At 37.0% G+C, this 20,074-nt stretch overlaps 1 long non-coding RNA gene across 11 annotated transcripts in view; it reads right to left on the reverse strand.

Annotated features, from left to right (window-relative positions):
- Nucleotides 1-17,568, reverse strand: part of LOC146767537 (uncharacterized) — a 99,757-nt gene extending 82,189 nt beyond the window's left edge. For 4 of the 11 annotated variants that reach the window (XR_014954719.1, XR_014954713.1, XR_014954712.1 and 1 more), the window contains exon 1: nt 1,262-17,566. This is a non-coding gene — a long non-coding RNA (uncharacterized LOC146767537). Of the gene's footprint in view, nt 1-1,261 lie in introns of all 11 variants that reach the window. The other 7 variants (XR_014954711.1, XR_014954709.1, XR_014954716.1 and 4 more) reach the window with 5 other exon arrangements.
- Between the last annotated feature and the right edge of the window lie 2,506 nt (nt 17,569-20,074).

Genomic DNA, 20,074 nt, shown 5'->3' on the forward strand with positions numbered 1-20,074 from the left:
GTACAATGGGAATGACATTAATTCTGCAACTACACCTCACTAAAGTTCATTCTAATGCAAAAAACTGGGGAAAGAAAATGAAAAAGTACACAGAGAAAGAGAATTTTAACAGCTGCATATTGATAACGCTATCCTACTTCCTTAAAATTTGACTGTGGAGCCTGATCAGCTTCTTTGGGTAGTGTATAATTTTTAATAAATGGTCCTATCTTATAAGCTACATCAAAGGCACTTTGTATCATACACATTTAAGACTTCCAGTTCAGAGAGCTTTTGTTATTCTACCTTCTTCTAAACTACTCAGGAAACATTTGCATTCCTGAAATAAATTTTCACTTGTATCATCTTTGAGATGTGCTTCTGAGAATCATTAAATATAGAAGAAAAAAAAACTAATGGAATAGGCCAGGACTAGTAAAAGATAAATCTGTAGAGAGTCAGGATGTAAATATAGGAAAATGGACAGTTCAGCTAGGGACACATGCAAGGACTATCTGGTGCTTTGGTTTCAACCACAGGCAATATCAGGACAAAATACAAATCATGAATCATTTTCACTACCATTTCATTTCAGTTTTCATTCTGTTCTGTCAGGTATAAAGAATCTCAAAGGAGATTGAACTACCCATTCAAAATGTACATCATCTGCAATTCTATAATTAATACAATTTTTCTATATATTTTAAAAATATTTCCTACTTTATAGAAAGAACTAGGGTCATACAGAAAATATTAGATGAAGTCAGTTGGCCTACATATTACAGATAACAAGATTTGACTTCCATAGCTGTATTTTAGAGGTCAGGTAAATAAGGAAATGGAGACCTAAAAAGTGATGATAACAATGAAAAATACAGGGGAGAGAACCATGTTTTCAATGTGAGGACAGATAGCCTAAAAGGACAATTTAATATTTAAATATCACTCTTTCTTGAATAGTTTAATGTCTGTTTTAGTTTTAGGGATTAATGTAGTATCCCTTCAAATATATGAGAGCCTTGCATGTATGATAAAGCAAACTGTAAAGGGGTAAAATTTTAATTTTTAAGAAAGCCTTTGTCCACCTTTATGACCCTCAGTCTCTCCACTCTCCCCCCAGTGGAGAAGGCAAGCACTCTCTGCCAATGCATATATAAGACATTTATAAGTGAGCAGGATCCAAAAGGCTTCATCCCATTTCCCACTGTGTACATTTTCAGACACTGTGTGGGCTATATGGGATTCCCCTCTGTTCTGTTGCTGAAAAATCAGAAACACTCACCTCTGTGGTATGAAGACTGAAAAATCATGCAGAGTTGACCAAAGCTGCAGGTGGACTTATGGCCATTCCCCACTGATGGAAAAACACAAACAAAATGAATGCAATGAAACCAATTGCTCCCCAAAGACTCGGGTTTCCTCTCACCTCTTAACCCCTTTCTCCTCTCTGGCTGCCAGTCACTTTGAATTTTCTTTTTCCCAAGTTGAACTGCCACAGAAGAGAGCCTTAATGGTCTAGATGTGCATGTTTCTTTCTCACATCTGAGGTCCCCAGACAGAACCTTCCTCAAGCTGAGTGCTGTGCATCTGCTGTTACTGTGCTCTCAAAGGAAAAGTCCTTCATAGCTCTGTTTCCATCAGAGACCAGTCCACAGACATCTTCCACCTGAAGAATCAACACTCAGGTATGATCCCATTTTTGGGGTTATCTCAGACCAGTTCCACCTCTTGCTAAGGAAATGGGGAATGATCACCAATGCTGTCTTCAAACCCAATATTTTCCCTTCCTAACTCTCCCAGGCACACTTCTCGCTTCCTCACAATTTCAGATTTGCTCACTCAAGATGTTCCTCCACTCTCACTTCTCCCAGCTGACCTCCCCAGTGGCAGTTCATGATAGATCCATTTGTGTCTCAAGACAGATTGGAAGAAAGGATACATTTTCTTTGTTTTTTACTTCTTATGTCACTGAAGACAAAAGAGGCTACACATATCAAATCTGTGAGAGGCAAGCCCTGAGAAACACCTTTACTGTTCTTCCTCAAATCCAACTTGTCAAGATATTCCTTGATGATACAAAGACCCAATGAGGAAGTCCTGTTGCTCTCTGGAACAGGAAGAAAGAAAGAAAGACAAAATCTGAGCTCACCTGAAACATCCTAGTTGCTCACATCAGCTGGTGTAATCACATTTCATAGTCACTTATACTAACATTTAAGTGCAAATGAAATTCTGAGGAAACAATTCAATACTAGAAATGTGTGTAGAGGTGTGTTAGATAATGTATTAATTAAAATTAATATCTATCACATCAGGGAAGTAGATTATTAGCAAAGTTTTCACAGATGTACACTAGTATGCATGACCATACACAGTGGAATAGCATAAGGTGTATTAGAAGACAGATTCTTTGTGCTCTGAATATCCAACAGATAACGATAAAAACTGAGGAAATTAAATATTTTTTGGTTCCTTCAGGGATATTTTTGGAGAGTATAAGATATTTTCCAGAATAGAGGCTTAAACTAAAAGAAAAATGGCTTATACAGCTTATCAGAAACCTCATTCAGCTGCATAGCATTTTGAGAAGCAGCCCCTTCTACAACCACCAGCTATAGAAAGATCTTAAAAATAAATAGAAAAAGCATTTTTGCACTGATGACCTTGTCTGAGATTACATCATGTCTCAGTTACCATGAATGCTGGCTACAGCTTTGGTTTCTGTTGCGTCTACTTGGAGATACATTTCTGCTCTGTATCAACAACATGCCACATGTGTTTGAGCCAGGGAAGATTTGCTTCTTACTTCCACATTTACTGTGAAAGTGATGGACCAGGAACCTGAGTTTCAGAGAAACTATTTCCTTTGCTGATGGATCTAGCCCACCAAAACAAGTTTTGTCAGCTTTAACAAAAAGGATAAGGGTTAATTCTGTGCTGTAATAGGCTATTTAAACATGCATAACCACTCCACCCAGGCATAAATGACACCAGTTGTAGGGGAAAACTGTGTCTAAAATGTCCCATCTATACACTGAAGTTACCTCTATAAAAGCACATTCATGTTGTATTTAGCTACTTTCAACTACAATATACAATTCTTAGCTAGAATAATGATCAAAAGAAACAGTGACTCCTACATTTTTTGTCTTAGACTCTTGTAATTTATCCTCTCAAGTTCATTAGGAGTTAGGCAGATACACACAGCAGACTTCTGAATTCTGGATTTCTTATACTTCCTATTACCTTTCTAATGTATACATTTCCATCAATGGGATGAAAACAAATACTGGGGAAAATACATAAATGTGCAACCCATAAAACCCATTTTGGAAAATAGTGGCTGTGACATCATATTCTTCTGCAGTCAGCAGATGTTTCAGTAGTGTGAAAAATATTTACTCATGCTGACATCAGAGGGTATCTATTTATTTCCTTCATTAAAAATTGGCTACGTATTTCTTTTTACATGCAAAACTATTCTCTCACTGACAAGACTGCAACCTGTCCCATGACATTAATGCTTTTAAACTCACATCCTGGTATATATATGCTGCCATTTCCCTGGTGAAATTAGACTAGGAAAATGCAGGACAAGGTCAAAAGACAAAGGAAAACTTATGTGTGGGAAGAGTTAGACATTACCTCCGTAAGAGCACTTCACTGGAATTGAACAGTCAGTTTTGAGAAAATGCTAAAAGACTGATCAATCATATACGTGGGACCTGAACCTATTCTTTAACTCCGAGGTTTCCAAATTACTCAAAGCCTGAAAATCTCTTTATTCTCTTTCTTTAAAGTAGTTTCTGGCTTTGGGGTTTTTTTCAGATTTTTTCCTGACTACAGAAACTTTTAGACTGAAAAGAGCAGTAGGGTAATGTAGGGTCAAAGAGCTCTTTTCCACATTATGGTTCAAATTACTAAATTCACCAAAATACTTTAAGATATTCCAGGTATATTGAAAGCTATTCTTCTATCTGTAGCTCTAAAATGGGGGATATGGATTCTCAGTAAGAATGCCAGTTGAAGCAGGGAATTTCTCTCTCTCTTTGAAAGGGTGTTTTTTCATCTCTAGTAGGGCGACAAATCTCATATTCTTCTGTTAATTTAATATAGAATTCTTTATTGTGAATTATTTAACTTTTGTCTTTCTCATAAACACAGTGAATTTTTTTTTTCATAAATGAGATTTTTATAGATGTATTTTTGCATTCTTCCTCCAGAAAAACTGTTACAGACTATTGGCATTACAGTACACTTTATCATGATTCAACACCCCTGTTGTTTTCAGGTTTGCTCCAACACAGAAGAAAAAAGGCATCTCTACCACAAAATAAAAGTTGGAGTTTGTAGATATTTTTTTCTTTTTTGTAAAAAGGGAAAGTATACCTCTATCCACATTGAAATTGAGAATGAAGAAATTTTAATTCTTTAGTGTAATACTTATTTACAACCCTTGAGCCTTCATTTTAATTGGAGGACAATCTGAGAAATTCTGCTTGCAAGGCAGAGTTCCTTACTCAGATTTAGATGGCTTTGTTTATGTAGTCAGGACTAAAAGTAGCACAGCTTCATTTCTCAGATGGCTTCTCCCTCACTTTCTTTCCAGAAGTGTATTTTTTTTTCCTTCCAATTCGATGCTTCATTCCTACCAACAAGTCTTTCTCAAAAGAGGTTAAAAGAAGGAACTTTGGCAAAAGCTCCCACACTGAGCATGCACTCTATAGATAGAGAGGCATTGCTGCACAAACAGCAATAGGAAGGCTACTTTAGCATCAAAATAGGCCTGTATAAAATATTTTTCCACTGCCTGCATAGGTATGAATTTCATATATTGTGATAGAAAGATAAAATTGGACAGAAATTCTTTAACAAGATCCAGCTTGTTCTTTAAATGTAGTTCTGAAGAGTGGGAACATATGGAACTGCTTTGTAGATTCTTCTGGGCTAGACATCTGTTTGCTGGCTGCAATTGCAATGGAGTGGGTGTTCACTTTAAGCACTAGATAATTTAAATAAAAGACAGAAATAAAGTACTTTTATTCAGTCAATATTGACTGTTACAATATCACAATTTCTAGGACTGCAGCCTGTAACTCTCCTCACCCATTCCCAGCTAAGTTCCTATTTTGTCACGAGCCTGACTTCTCTTTCCAGCAAAAATGTGAAACTACTTATGCATGTTAAAATAGCCCTTCTCTTCTGGGAATTTCAGCAGCTAGCATGGTATCATAGAGGCAATTCATGCTTATGGGATTTACTGACTTCAGTGTTTTCAGACATTTCCTTGTGAGGTAGCCTCCTTGTAATTAAAAGCCTATATATTTACAAAAAGAGACCAGCAGAAGCGGAAACACCTGAGATTTTTACAGGCAAAGCTCATCCTATGAAAAGCTGCTCTTTAATGGCGGCATAAGAATCCACATAACTGTATTTAACTTCAATATTGGTCTTATCCTCCTGGTGCTGCTGGCACATGATTATACTTCCTTTACCTCCTTCATCAAGTGTGATCACTGTTAAAGTTACTCTGGAGATATGCTTGGCAGCTCTAGGATCCTGATGTGAAGCTGCATTATATATTTTCCAGCAGTAACACCTAGACCTGTGAGTTGGCCCCTAAAATGAATGTAGTGGCAGCAGTTGGTTGCATCTGTTGATAGATGCCTCAGAGGCTGCCCTGATGTTTGATTACACTCCATAGTAGATTGATTCTTGAGTCATTTGGGTTTTTTGATTTTCCTTCTAACTAAAATATGAAAATAGAAATGTGAAACTTAGAATGCATGTTAAAATGGCCCTTCTCATCTAGAAATTTTAGAGATTAGTGTGCCATTCTAGAAACGTCTGCTCATAATTTGATTTAGGTAATGATCCTCAATCAGTCTGAAAAAGATTACCAATTATATTAAAAGCTGACACATTCCACTGTCCAAATAAGATGGATGAATAAACAAATTCACAAGAGATTTTAAAATGTTTAATTATTCAGTAATAACTTTCATGCTGAAAATAGCACTAGCTGTCTTTCTTGCAGATATTAAGTGCTAATATTTCTCTTATAACTTCAAAGTTAGGCTATTTAATCAGTATATGTCAGTATATGTCTGCATGTCTATCTCCTGCTGTGAAAACAATTTCCATTCTAAATACACTCATTTCACCCAAGATTATCACTTTAGAAATACAATTTGTATCAAGCTACCTGATGTTGTTGTAAGAGTAAGAGTTACACAAGCAAAAGTTTTCTTGAAATAATATTTTAAAAGCTGCAAAATTGAACACAAATTGGGCAGAATTAAGGTGATTATATAAATAATGTATTGCCCTCTATTTATTTATTTGAATCCTCCTTTTTCAGAGCACCTGAGAACATTGTACATATTTGGATGGCACCATAACTGTTTGAAATTATATTTAATCTTTCCCTTATTTACTACTCACTTTTTAATCCTAGATCATAACATAGTATATCCAAGGAGATTCTTATTTTGCTAAAATGAATTTTGAATACCTAACTCTACCTTGAGCATGTCTTCAGTATTCCCTGGTTACGCAGGAACAACTCAGAACAGGAAAATCCTTACACCTGCCTCAACTCCATCCGCTGGTGTCTGAATTCCAAGTGACCTGTCTGAGTCTGGCTGGGGTGGAGGTAACTTCCTTCATAGCAGCCTGCATGGTGCTGTTAAAAGGACTAAAACAGTGTAGATAACATGCCAGCCTTTTGCCTGTTGCTGAGCAGTGCTTGCACAGAACCAAGGCTTCCTCTTTTCCCACTCCCTGTCCTGTAACTGTGTGCAGCAGCACAATACAGAGAACTGACACCACCCATGCCAAGTCTAATTGCACAAATGGAATAGTCCAGATTGTGTAATGTCATGCTCAACAGTAAGATAGATATCCTTCTGGGATAGCAGGAGGAGGAGGAGGACTTTGTCTTTCCAATTCTATGGTAGATATCATCCAGAGAACTTTTGGCCACTGGTCTGTTTGTGGGGTTGGTGAATGATTGTGTTTGTGCCACTTGCGGTTTTTCTCCCTTTCCTTCACTTACTAACCTGTCTTTATCATGACTCACAGGTTTCCTCATTTTATCTCCACCTATTCTCTCACTCATCCTATTAGGAGGTAGGAATTAAGAGAACAATTGTGTGGGTGCTTAGCTGCTGGCCAGAGGAAACCCACCACATAAACACGTTGGATGACACAAGAGATCTCACAGGACTGTATTTCCACATCTGGCCACGGGAACTATTGTAATACCTAAGCTGAACAATATTTCTGCCACGGCACATCTCTTTTTCTATTCCCTGCTTGACCCCATCTGGGACCCTTGGAGACATCAGTAATCTCCTGTTCCTATTTAATTTCCCTTTCCATAGAGTGAAGAACGCAGTTCCTCTAAGTCATGAGGGAACAGGACAGAATTCATTCACCAAGAACTGGAGGCATTCCAGGTTTCACAGTATAGGTTTCAAATTGGCTCAAGTGGTCTGAGTGTCCCTCATTAAACTGAAAGCAAGATATTGTAATTAAAAATCCAGGAAAGTGAATAGGTAGTACTACAAGTGCCTTCAAAAACAATTCAGTTTGAAAGAGTACCTCTTTCAAATAAAAAAAAATATTTAAATTCAAGGAGGGGAAAAAAGGCATTTAATTTCTTAGGAAAAAAAAATGAGCTTGAATTTGAGGGCTGAATTCTATTAGCTGAAGCCTGTATTACTCATGAGATCTCTAAATCCAGATATAGCTATGTCATTCCATTAAATATTGGATTCTAGGTGCATAACATCCACCAAACCTGGCCATGCTCACTACTCTGCAGCACAAACACATGGACCATTAGAGATGTACTGCAAGGTATTCTATATGGCTGATTTGTATCAAAACTTTTTTTTTTTTTTAACCAAAATCATGAAGTGCTTTTTGAGAAAAATTGAAGCTTTTGTTGCTCTCTAGATCTGACTGGAGTATTTGTTAGGTGCCACATTCATACTTTCAATTTTGTTGGAAAGCCACAACAAATTTTTATTGACAATTCCAATAGTCTAGTATGTAACCATTGGATCTGATTCATATTGTAGCACTCATGAAAGAACCCCAGAAATCTAGACAATTGTTCCAGTCCATATGAAAGTGTTTTGCAATGTATGGTTTAAAACTTTTCAAAAACCTTTCAAAGCAAAGTTCCTTTGTTCCCATCTTTGTTGTTTTAAGATACAGATTAATATACCAATTTTGTCTAAATATCTTTCACTGAATAATGATGAGGCTATAAATCTAAGCAATGTATAATACAACATGACTAATCTGCCTCCTAGACTCCAATAAATGAAACAGTTACAAAAACTATGAACTCCTGAAAGGAAATATATTGGCAGAAAGCAAAGCCAAATATTTTAATCACTTTTTCATCATGACTAGCTCACCTGAGTCAATGTTGAGTGAAAGATACCACCATAAAGACAACGTACATCTACTTTTTCCTTTTTTTCAAAAGAACTCATATCCATACTCATAGCTTTTTTCTTTTTATATGTTGTAAGTGGAACAGGAACACATAAAAGTGATCTAATGAAGGTTCTTGTCTCTGTCAAAGTATATAATAAAGAAGCAAAGCTTGAAGAAGTAGGTGACATCTTTTATTATGCCAATATTTTCTCTTTTGATGTCCTTAACTGCCATGGCTACAACAATGTTTATACAACAGAGGAAAGGTTTTGCTTATTGCCTTGATGCCTGAAATATACCAATTATTGTTGGACAGAGGGGATAGATTCAGTATACATACAACTACAAATAAATACTTTTATACAAAATTCCATGTGGATTTCTGAACATATATTGCCACTAGCACTTTTGCAAAACTGACAAAAGGAAGCACTAGAAGCACTAGAAGCACTAGCACTGCTAGAAACAGAGTATAGTAAAGTATTAAAAATTGCCCATATCCAAACACTCCCATCTTTGATGGCTTAGTGAGGTCACAGTTGGAAATATGTACAGTTCCTTAGAATTTTGTATAGTATATTAATTAATCTTATAAAGGAAATGGGGCATAGAAAGACCTCCATTTCAGCAGTTTGTTTAAAAAAAATATGTTGAATTTCATAGAGGCTCAGAGCACTTACTTAGGAACTGTTGTACAGCAACAGAGCTAGTTTTGGTAAGTAAACCAGTTATGAAGGAGGAAAAAAGAGAACTGAGAACTCAAGCTGATGCTGAACAGCATGAGTGTGAAAGTTCGGTCAGTGCATACAGTGCTGTTTCTTCATATAAAGAAGAAAGCAGCACATGGGGAAACTCTGCTCTTTGGCCATCAAAGCACTTCATATATTCACAGTGTGAATTTACACAAATATTTATGTAATGAAGTACAGCAGAGCAGTAGCAGTTAATATTTGTTACATTCCAACAGTAAAATGAAAAGGTAGCATGGATTGAAACCAGTCTGTCTTGTGTTCTAATCAACTCCTTATCTGATTCCTACTTATTTTATTGTGATAGTTTTCATAATGTCCCAAGACTCTTTAATTTTTCCTTCTCCAAAATAAGGAAAAGAGATAAACAAAAAAAAAATCCATTATCTGTGACGAGCAGGTAACTTTGGAATTTTATTGACTCTTTGGCATTTGTTTATCTTTTTAAAACAGCATGAAAAGAATCATAGAAGGGAAAAAAAATGGTTCAGAAATGTAAAAAACTTTCAAGAATCACATTAGTTGCTAAATTTCTTTGAAATAAGCGCTGTGCGGTTTGTATCCGTTAAGAAATTCGATCTCTACCATGGACCTATGGTTCATTTTTCATTATCAAGCAGTATTTGGAAGAATTATTTTGCATGAACCTTTAAGAATCACTATTTCCTGTTCAGTGGTTTTCTTTTCAATTTGATAATGAAACACCCATAAAATTTAAAGCTTTATTGAGGAGAGGGGGTTTAGTACTAGCACCTGACAACTATACAGAATGCATACCCAAATAAAAATTAAATATTGGCATTCTTGGAATTTTTTTCTTGTACATGGGTCAGGGAGATCAGCCTGTGCACAGGCAGTGGATGTGAGAGTGAGCAAGGAAAGGTTCCAGAGCTGCTGCTTGGGAAACCACCTCAGAGATGGAGGGAGCTGCAACCAAGGCTTACCACAAACTTCAGCAGCTTTGAGAGCACCCAGGGTGGTACTGCTGAATCCTCTAAAGAAAAACAGAACAAGGAAAAGATATTCATAATACTTGCATTCCAATGGATAAGTATGCTGAGATTTTAGTTAAATCATCCAAAGCCACATATTCAAAAGCAACAAGCCCTGTTTCTTGCTATCAGCTCAGCGTGTTCTCTCTGGGGCACCTTGATAGGGAACAGCTTTTCAGAGCACTGGGACTAGAATAGTTTGGAAGTCAGGGGTCCAGAAACAGCTTTGGAAAACCTTGGATTAGGTCTTTAAGAATGCTGAGTAATGTCATCAATAGGGGATGTCATCCCAGAAGCAATGAAACATCAGGATGTGAAAGCTTAAAAAAAATATATTGTTGTCAGATCATCTATAAAATAAGGTTAGAAGCTATCATGTCTGTGATGGGTTGACAGATGTAATTAGGTTTAGATAATACTTGTAAAAATCTAAGTACTTTAAATAAAAGTGTAGACTAATATTAATAATACATACCAAAATCCAAGAAAAAGAAAGATAGAATTCTTCAGCAATTACAGTTTCTTTTACAAGTGACCATTTCTAAATTAGATCTCTATTAACTGACAATTTAAGAGACTAAAAATTGCACAACCTGAGATATTTCCAGCTTTCCTGTTGTAAATATTTAATACACAAATAGAGAGATTGCCAAAAATTTTCTGTGGGAAAGAATAATATAAAATAAACATAATAAGAAATACAAACAGTAATGGGTAATTTTTAAGTTGGTCATAATTATAAAGATTTTTTTTTTCTGCGGACACTGTGCAACTTCACCTATTTTCCAAGTCCCTAGGATCTCAGATTTACCTTTATCACAAATAGAAAACTGAGTTGTTTTCAGAAACCAAGGTGTACACTGTTTCATGCTATATGCCTTTCTACTCCTGTGGTCAAGTACCTTGCAGTTATTATCACTTATTTGTTCAAGTGGTGAGGAAATATTAAATATCACAAGTTCTCAGCAGAGACTGGACAATAATTATCAACAGATGGCTGGCAATAGAGTTTTCAGAGAGAGAAAGAAATCACCCTTCCTTCCAAAACAACCCCCTATGAGAAACTGTAAGCAACTTATTAGTGACAGTTTTGGTTAAAATCAGAATTTAACTACCTGCTTTCTCATCATGTTTTTGTGTTACTTTTACCCTTTCTTAGCTGTGATGAGCAAGCACCAATGCTGCATGTTTTAACTTTCTCATAAAATATTTGCATTTGAAAAACCTGACAATTCCTCATAATTTGCTCTCTTGTTAAAAGCAATACCACTGTTGTGTAATCAGACATGTACAATTTCACAACAGTGTCTTAAGCTTCCACACTCAGACATCTTAAATGACTCCACAGAAGATGTGGAAATGCATATTGGGAGAGATCCTCCACTGAAGCTATTGACAAAGTTAAGGTAATTTATTCCAGGCTCCCTTTGCATGTGATATGGTTTGTTTTCAGAATAAACATGTGGCTAATCTAACCACTGGACCTTGAGATATTTGCTTCACAAATCAGCTCTTTCCTAAATATTTTTAAAGGATGACTGATTTGCAAATACTGGGAAAAGTTAAAGACAGCCAAAATTACCTTCATACTCTATTTTCTTTTGTCTTGTGTATCTGAAGATCTGAAGGGCTCCATCTGGGTATTGCACTCCAAGTGTCTCAGCTTGAAATGTTGTAGAAGCCCTAGCAAATTAATCCATGAGGCTAAATCCCCAGGATCTCCACCAGTTTTCTAAAAAAACCAAAAAAGAAAAAAAAAAAAACAACAACAACCACCATAACAAAAAAAAAAACCACACACACACACAAAAAAAACAGATATATTTTCCTTTATTCAATCTGGTCTTTGTGGGCTGTTACAGAGAAAAGTGTTTTAGAGGTCATAACAGGAAGTTGATGCTCCTTATGTTGCTATGTTTTGTATGGAGAACACAGGAACTCCCAAATCATGGTAGCAATTCATCTGTAGTTATTTAATTATTGAAATAAGCTCTTGAAGCACATTCCTACTGGCTCTCAACTGCATTGCCACACAATGCCACACAAAGCTGCCTGGAAGGCTGCTGGAAGGAGGAGTTTGCCTTCAGCAGCCACAGCAGCGAGCTTCACCCACCGCAGGCAGATCCTGTGCTCACAGAGACCCTGGTGCCACAAGGAAAGCCTGACTGGAGCAAGTGCTGCTTGGTAACACCACGGTCCTAAATGCAAAGCACTTTCATGCCACAAACCACGTCCAAAGAAGGGCCTTCAATCCACCCCAAGGTCATTCTCCACTCCACCCATCTCTCCCAGCTGGGGAAGATCTGGAGAACCTTTCATCCAAAGCACCCCAGCCTGTCAGCAAGGAAGTTTCTGGTTTTCTGGTTTTCATTCTCTGTTGCATTTGCATCACATTTCTGGAATTATACAATGTTTATTCCCTTCTCATCGCAACAGTGACAAAATAAAAAAAAATTCAAAAACCCAACAAATACTGAACTGTGAAATTTGCACTTAGTTATTGTGAGCTTATTTCATCAAAAATTGACCTTTTTTTTCAGCACCCTAATAGGGACATAAGTACTCCCCAGCTCTTGGACAGAAGTTCTGCCTTCAGATGACTATCAATTGAAGAGACTATTTTACATATAATGGCTACAGGATGTTTTTATTTTAATTCACTTAAAATTAACATCAAAACAATAAACTAAAGTTCAAAGTCAAGATCAAGCCTGTACAGCTGGATAAAACTTTCCACAATTTTTTCTTACTTTTAAAACATGAAAGGGGATTCTCCTTTCTATCTTACTATATGAGTCACTTAAAACATAAAATCTGCCTTTTCTAGTAAAAACAGTTCATTTCATTCTGCAAAACAAGTTAAATATCACATCCTGGTTTGCTACCAGGAAACTATAAGTGTCCCTGAATTTTCATGATAGAACAAATATATCACAGATCAATAAACAAATAACATCCAACAAATGAAAATATTATATCAGCTTATGCATAGGATCATGTATTTTTTTCCATTAAGGTCTCAGTCATTAATATGCCTATAAATAATAGTTATCAATGACAGTTTAGAGACATTTCTGAAAATGGTCTATCAATAATATTTTTTGTTAAATCAAATTCTTTTAATGTGTCACAGAAACATTCATTTTTACCTATTCCTAAGCATCATAAACTCAAATGAAACATTAATTTTCTTTTTAATCAGCACTTTTACCCCAGCTGATGTAATAAAACTGCTTTCATATTTTCATATAAAATGCTCAGTTTTAAAATATCCTTTAATCACTTAGTTTGGTATTTTTATGTGTATTTCGATAAAAAAAGGCCTATCCAATTAACTCCTGTCTAAAAATACCAGTAAGCTTGGAAGTTGAATGTCATATGACTCAATGAAAGGCTTGTTGAACTTACAGGAGAGTGTGGAACATAGCGTGTGAGTGGTAGCAGATGAAAAGCTGCATATTCTGGACCTCATGGAAGCACCATGCACACATATGCACATACATACATTCAAACATGAATTTGGACTAAAACTTGACAAAATCCCTACCTAACTCTAACCAAGCCAAGCCTGGAAGGCTGTTCTTGTTCACATAAAAGTACTAATAATGAGCAAAAATATTTGGAAGTCCTCCAATGCCTTATACAGCATAATTTCTGTTTCTCTTCCCCACATATACCCACAGGCTTGCTCCTGCTCTATGGTCCCTGTTCTCCCTGGTTTCTCACCAAGGTAATATATTTGCACCACTCTGAATGAAAAGCAACATTCTGAATTATAAGTGCAAGCAAATCTGTGCTTCTAAATCCTTCTTACCTTTTCTCGGGCTACTACATTTCATCATCCAAACAAAGATCCCATTCAGCATAGAATCATGATTCCACACACTGGACATGAGGCTTGGAGTTAGGTCACCTTTTTTTACTCGATATTTCCCTCATTGCCTCATGTGACCTTAGACAATCAATTCAATATCTGGTATCTCAGCTTCTCCTTGTGCTAAAGCCTGGAGGTAACACTTCCATGGCAGTAGTTTTGAAGATCAAGGAGTACTTTACACAAAGCAAGAGTTTAATACCTAAATCCTAAATTGCATCTAAACAGGTTCTACACTCTTCTTGTCCTGGAGACACCTAAATATTCCATTTGCACCTCTGTGTAATCTGGAAGCTCCCCAAGTGTGTGGATGTCTGTCTTAAACAGCCTCCAAGATAAAGAGATGCATGGGTGTTTCCTGCCTCTGCTTGATCAGGCTTCAGGTTCCATCCTCCTGTGCTTCTCAAGCAGTACATTCTCCTGGGTGGGATAGAAAACTTGGAGTGGTACTCACCAAGGCAGAGAGCACCAGGCAAGTGCCAGCACGAGAGGATTTCAGGATACCTTTCACCTCCATGTTTCTTGTTGCATATCTTCAATGTCCGATGACAAGATTTTGTTTCATTTTGATGTCAAATGATAAGATTTTGTTTCATTTCATACATTCTCAGGTATTTCACAGAGTCTGAGAAGAGTTTAGAGTAGAAAAGATCTTTAAGATCATCGAGTCCAGCCATCAACACAGCCTTGCCAATTCCACCACTAAACCATGTCCCTAAGCACCACACCTTCACTTCTTTTAAACACCTTCAAGGGTGGTGACTCAACAGGGCAGCCTGTTCCAGCGCTTGACAACACCTGTCATGGAAATATTTTTTTCTAATATCCAATGTAAACCTCCCCTGGAACCACTTGAGGCTATTTTTACTCAATCTATCTTTGTTACCTGGGAGAAAACACGAATCCCCACCTGCCTACAACCTCCTTTCAGGTATTTGTGGAGTGACAAGGTCTGCCTGAGCCTCCATTTCTCCAGGCTAAACACCCCCTGCTCTCCCAGCAGCTTGTCATAGAACTTGTGCTCCAGACCCTTCTCCAGCTCCATTGACCTTCTCTGGACTTCAATGTCTTTCTTGTCTTTCTTTTGCTAGACCTCCAGCACCTCAATGTCTGTCTCGTCATGAGGGGCCCAAAACTTAACACAGAATTCCATGTGCAGCCTCACCAGTGCCAAATGTGTGACTGTTCCCTGTAAGATCCTTTTGCCTCAGTTTTGTATGTGCAGCTACAACTTAGCCACAATCATTAGTACAATCATGAGTAAGAAATGAGGAGCTAGTGCTTCTTTAGCTTGTAGTATTGCCATGCTTGTTGATTAAATGTCTTAAAATAAAATAATTTCCTCAACTGCATGTTGAACACTAAATAGTGACTGCATATTAAAAGCCCAGAAAACCATTTTAAGAAACATTTAACATTTAAAAGACAAAACTGAAGATAAATTAGTTCAGTCTGTGGACTAAATATAAACTAGAATTCCTCACAAAATCAAAGTTGACTTAGTCCATCCCCAAATCTGTAAGATAGCTTTCACTGTTCTTCCATGAATCCAGCTCTATGCCTGTGATTAAATATTAAAATGAAGGTCATTTAATATGTGCATAAATGTCTTTTGCTAGACAGAGTGTCTGTTGCTTTGTCTTATTTCCAGATGAGCAGGTACTGTCTAGATTGTCTTGTGCAGCCGAAATGTGAAATGAAGCCAGATGCATTCTTCAGCTTTAGGCACAACACAACTCCCTTTGAAAACATGACAACCTAAGTGACTATAAATGTGTTAGTCTCCAGGGCTCTGTAATAAATCTTCATGTTTAAAATAGAATTAGCTATTCTTCAAACAGCATGCCTTGAAAAATGATTCTCATCTAAGGAGGTACAAATGAACTATTAATGAGGCTTCTGTAGGAAAACAAAAAGAATAAATAATGTGAGAATAAACTTACTGCAACAAAACATATGTGCTGCTCTGGCTTTAAAATTCTGTGAACTTGTGACATGCTCTCTTTAGATACTTACATAAAGAAATATTGAGTGCTGTCCATGATTCTGTTTAACTACCATTAAAAAGCCATTATTCAATAACACAAACAGTTTAGTTTCACCTCCTCTAAGGTTGGGGTTGTTCTTGGTGGGTTGTTTTTCTTTTCTAAGTCTGAAAAGAGGACAAGACACAGCTATACTGTGTGGCTGCTGGACAGGAGGTGCCATTGTGGCTACCAGAGTTTTATTTATCCTTAACCCTAAGAAGCAGCCCTTTAACCAACAGCCTTCTCTATTGCCTTTCCACTGGAAATTTAGCACTATACTTTGCTCTATTCCCAAGATGGTTTTTAATGGCTGTTTCGTGTTACAGAGAAAAAGCTTCTTCTGAGTCGGGCATGTTTCCAATGCAACAAGTAACAGCACTTACCAAGAACTTATACTGCAATTTTTTGATTCTCAGAGAAGATTCACTAGTACTAGCAAGTCTTTATGGCAGCTTGCTGGTGTTGCTTACATGAATGACTCATTTCTGAAAGAACCAAATACAAAAAATAAAAAAAAATGCAAGCACACATTGGGAAAGAAAAGAGCTTTTGCCACTGGACATAGCTATCTAATCTAATTTCCAATAAATATGTACAGTAATAGGTCTAACATGATTAGCCAAGTGTCATAAAGACACAGCTTCTGAGCAGCTGTAAACATACACACATGTACACTCACACATGCACACAAATCTAGCAATCACAACCTGTGGCTATCAGAATGAAAAGCATTAATCATTTTTAATGGCCAATCTGTTAAAAAGATGTTCTAACTGATTACTGGTGTAAAATAAAATAAACATTATGCATACAAATCTTATTTCCCAAAAACTGAATCACTTTTGTCAGGTATTTAACTTAAACCAGCAAAACAGACCATCAAGAAGGCAGCATTGAAATGGATGCCTGCAGCAATGGCCAGTCAATGGCCTCTTTATTTGTTAAAGATGGATTATTTTAAATAAATTACAGAGCACTTGCACTGAATAAACAGAGTCTCAGTGGCTGTGGCATGCTATACATGCTTAATTGAGCCACAGAAATCCTAAATGACTACTGAACTGTGTAATCGCCTTTGATTTTGCTGATAGGACCTGATTCTTTAGGTAAAAACCAAGCCATTGAGAACTGAAAAGCAACACTACCTTGAGGAAAATAGAAAGTTTAATCTGGAATATATACTTATAATATTTCGGAAACCACAGGGATGGAGTGTTCCAATAACTGAACACAAGGCAGCTTCAGAAGTGAACGATCTGCGTGTCATTTTTATTTGAGCTTGATATGTTAAATGTCCCAAATGTTTATGTTGTATAAGCCCACTTAAACATTGCAAAGTGCAACAGATTCATTGGCAAAATAAAAAGTATAGCTTTTTTAGTCTTGCTTGCTGTCTTTTTTGCATTGATACAGCACATTATGCACACACATGTACCCAGGGGTTTTCTTAAGTAATCGTGTAATTTGACCGCTTTTGGGGAACCTGTTAATGTGATTTACTTGGAGTATCACCTATGGGATCGGTAGGCCGAAATAAAACATCAGGTCAGAAACCAAGAAAAGATGCTGTAAGCCTTACTGATAACAGTCTTCATGTTGAGATTGTGTGTTATTAACTCTTTACATTCCAGTCTTTATGTAACTCAGCCAACAAAAAGAAAACATCTGAAAAAGGGTTTACTTGGTACACAACACTTACAGGATCAGACCCTTCCCTTGACATAAATGAATCCTGACCTAATGACATATGGAATTCGTTTTGACAGAAGCTATGACCTTAAATAATATTACTTCCATTTGTCAATATCTCTGGAAAATGGTTTGACATTGAGAAGCAGTTTGAAAACTACCTTGAATAACAGCAATTAAAAGAGAGACTGATACGCTTGAGCACTTTAATAATGATTGGATATTTGGATTTTCTCTAAAAAATTTCAACACCTACCACTTTCTTTAATAAGCAAGTATAAAAATGCTCAGCTGTGAAATACTTCTCTTTCTAAGGAAGCACAGTGAGCTACATTGGTAGTTTCCACAATTATGATGCATATTTGGGAAAAAAAGATATATGAGTTTAAACATATTGGCAAAGCAAGTGCCTGTCAACATCCAATTAAACTGATGAACATTTAAAATGGAAATTTTATTCGTACATGATGAGACAAAGTAAATTAAGAATATAGTATTAGATATTCTAAATTACTCTGATGAATGCTATGAAGTTTTTGAAAATAAGACCAGGCTGCTCCTAGTGTCAATCTGGTCAACCAAAGGCACCCATCAAGCTTACAAGCTTTGTCCAAAGTAGCTGAAATGTTCCTCTGTGACTTAAGAAACTCAGACGTAGAGCCTATAGAGGAATTTTAAGATGCTCTTAGTGCAGTTTTGGTAATTCCCTTGATATTTTTCATAACATGTAAGAGAAGATCCTTCTGTCATGAATATCAGCCCTTCCTGGAGGGAAAATGCTTGCTCTGCCTCCTGGGCCTGAGCAGCACACAGCAGGGAGGACACAGCGAGCAAACACAGCTGCCACAGCTCTGTTTAGCATCATCACACTGTTTTCTCAGGGAAAGGAGAAAACACTTAATGTTCCCCCAGTTAATTTCTTTAGTGGAATTAATGAGAAAAATAATCTGGAATTTATTATGTTGACTTGTGAACATAACAATAGGGAAAATCCCCTGAATATATGAGAGAAATTTGCAAGGGCAGAAGGCTCTGAATGTCTTTCTCAGGCTGTTCATACCAACCCAGGACGTAATTATATTTATGTTGTCTTTGGCAGTGCACTTTTTTCCCTTTAGCCACAGAGGCACATTCTCAGGAGGCCACCAATCGTGCAGAAACCATGTGGTAAATTTGGGTATAAAATTCAAATAGCCTGGTGCCACACAGCCATTCCCTGCTCTGGCCTGAGGATTACAGAGCAATGTGGCAGTAGGCGTGACCAAGCATACCAACTTTTTGTACTTTAAGCCTTATGGGAATAATAGCTGTGCCCATCAGACCTGAACTAGACACACTTCTGTTTCCTTGGTGGCCTGAAATTTGAATCTCATGTAAGCAATTTGGACTGGCTTCCCATAGGTCCTTTTAAAACTTTCTTTATTATTTTTCTCTTAAATATGGCTCCATGCTAGCCAGAAACCCTTTTGACTGTGTGTGCTGCTAATTCACAGGCACATCTGGCTGGGTTCAAAAATTCAAGTGCCTTTTATGGTTCCCTTTGGCCAGCAAGCATAACATCTTACAAGGACATTCATCGAGAGGATTCCTCTGCTTTGTCCAAAACCCAGATGAGCTCAATTAATAGACACACTGATAAAAAATCTGGTAAGGAAGAATTTGCAGAAACAGGAGAGGAACAACTGTATCTCACACAAGTCCAGGCAGACCTAAAGCCTGCACAAAAAGGAGACCTGAAACACTACCTCATGTGTGTATGGAAAAATATGTTATAAATGGTTTACTGAGACTTACCTATATCAGGAAACAGGCTTAAGCATTAAAATTCTAAGACACAGTTAATAGAAAAGACTCAATAGGACACAAGGGAAACAGCTGGATGGGTGTGGAACTATGCTAAGCCCAGGAAAATAAATACTCTAGCCAGTGTGACTGCTGAAGAAAAGGCAACTGACACAGTGAAAAAAATAATAGGAAACTTTCAGTCCTGAAGAGACCAGAGATCACCAAAGGATTCTGCAGAGAATGGCCTGTAGCAAGCTGAAATAAGGGATAAAAGGGTACTTGGGTACCAGTTATCTTTTAAGTGAGAGAACATTAGTGGGGTCGCTGCAGAACTTGGGGTGTCCTAGATCCTGGATATAGCCCACAAACTCTGTTTAAAAATTGAGATTTATAAACCAAAAATCAAGTACTATACATAAAATCAAATGGGATAAATTCATTTCTTCCTGGAGCAGGAATTCCTATTAAACAGATTTTTTCTCCTATGTTCATAATATTTCTGGCAAATCCTCATTCATATCCAGA

This window comes from Lonchura striata, chromosome 4 (assembly GCF_050655825.1).
Source record: "Lonchura striata isolate lonStrDom1 chromosome 4, ASM5065582v1, whole genome shotgun sequence".
In the NCBI taxonomy this organism is placed as follows: Eukaryota; Metazoa; Chordata; class Aves; order Passeriformes; family Estrildidae; genus Lonchura; species Lonchura striata.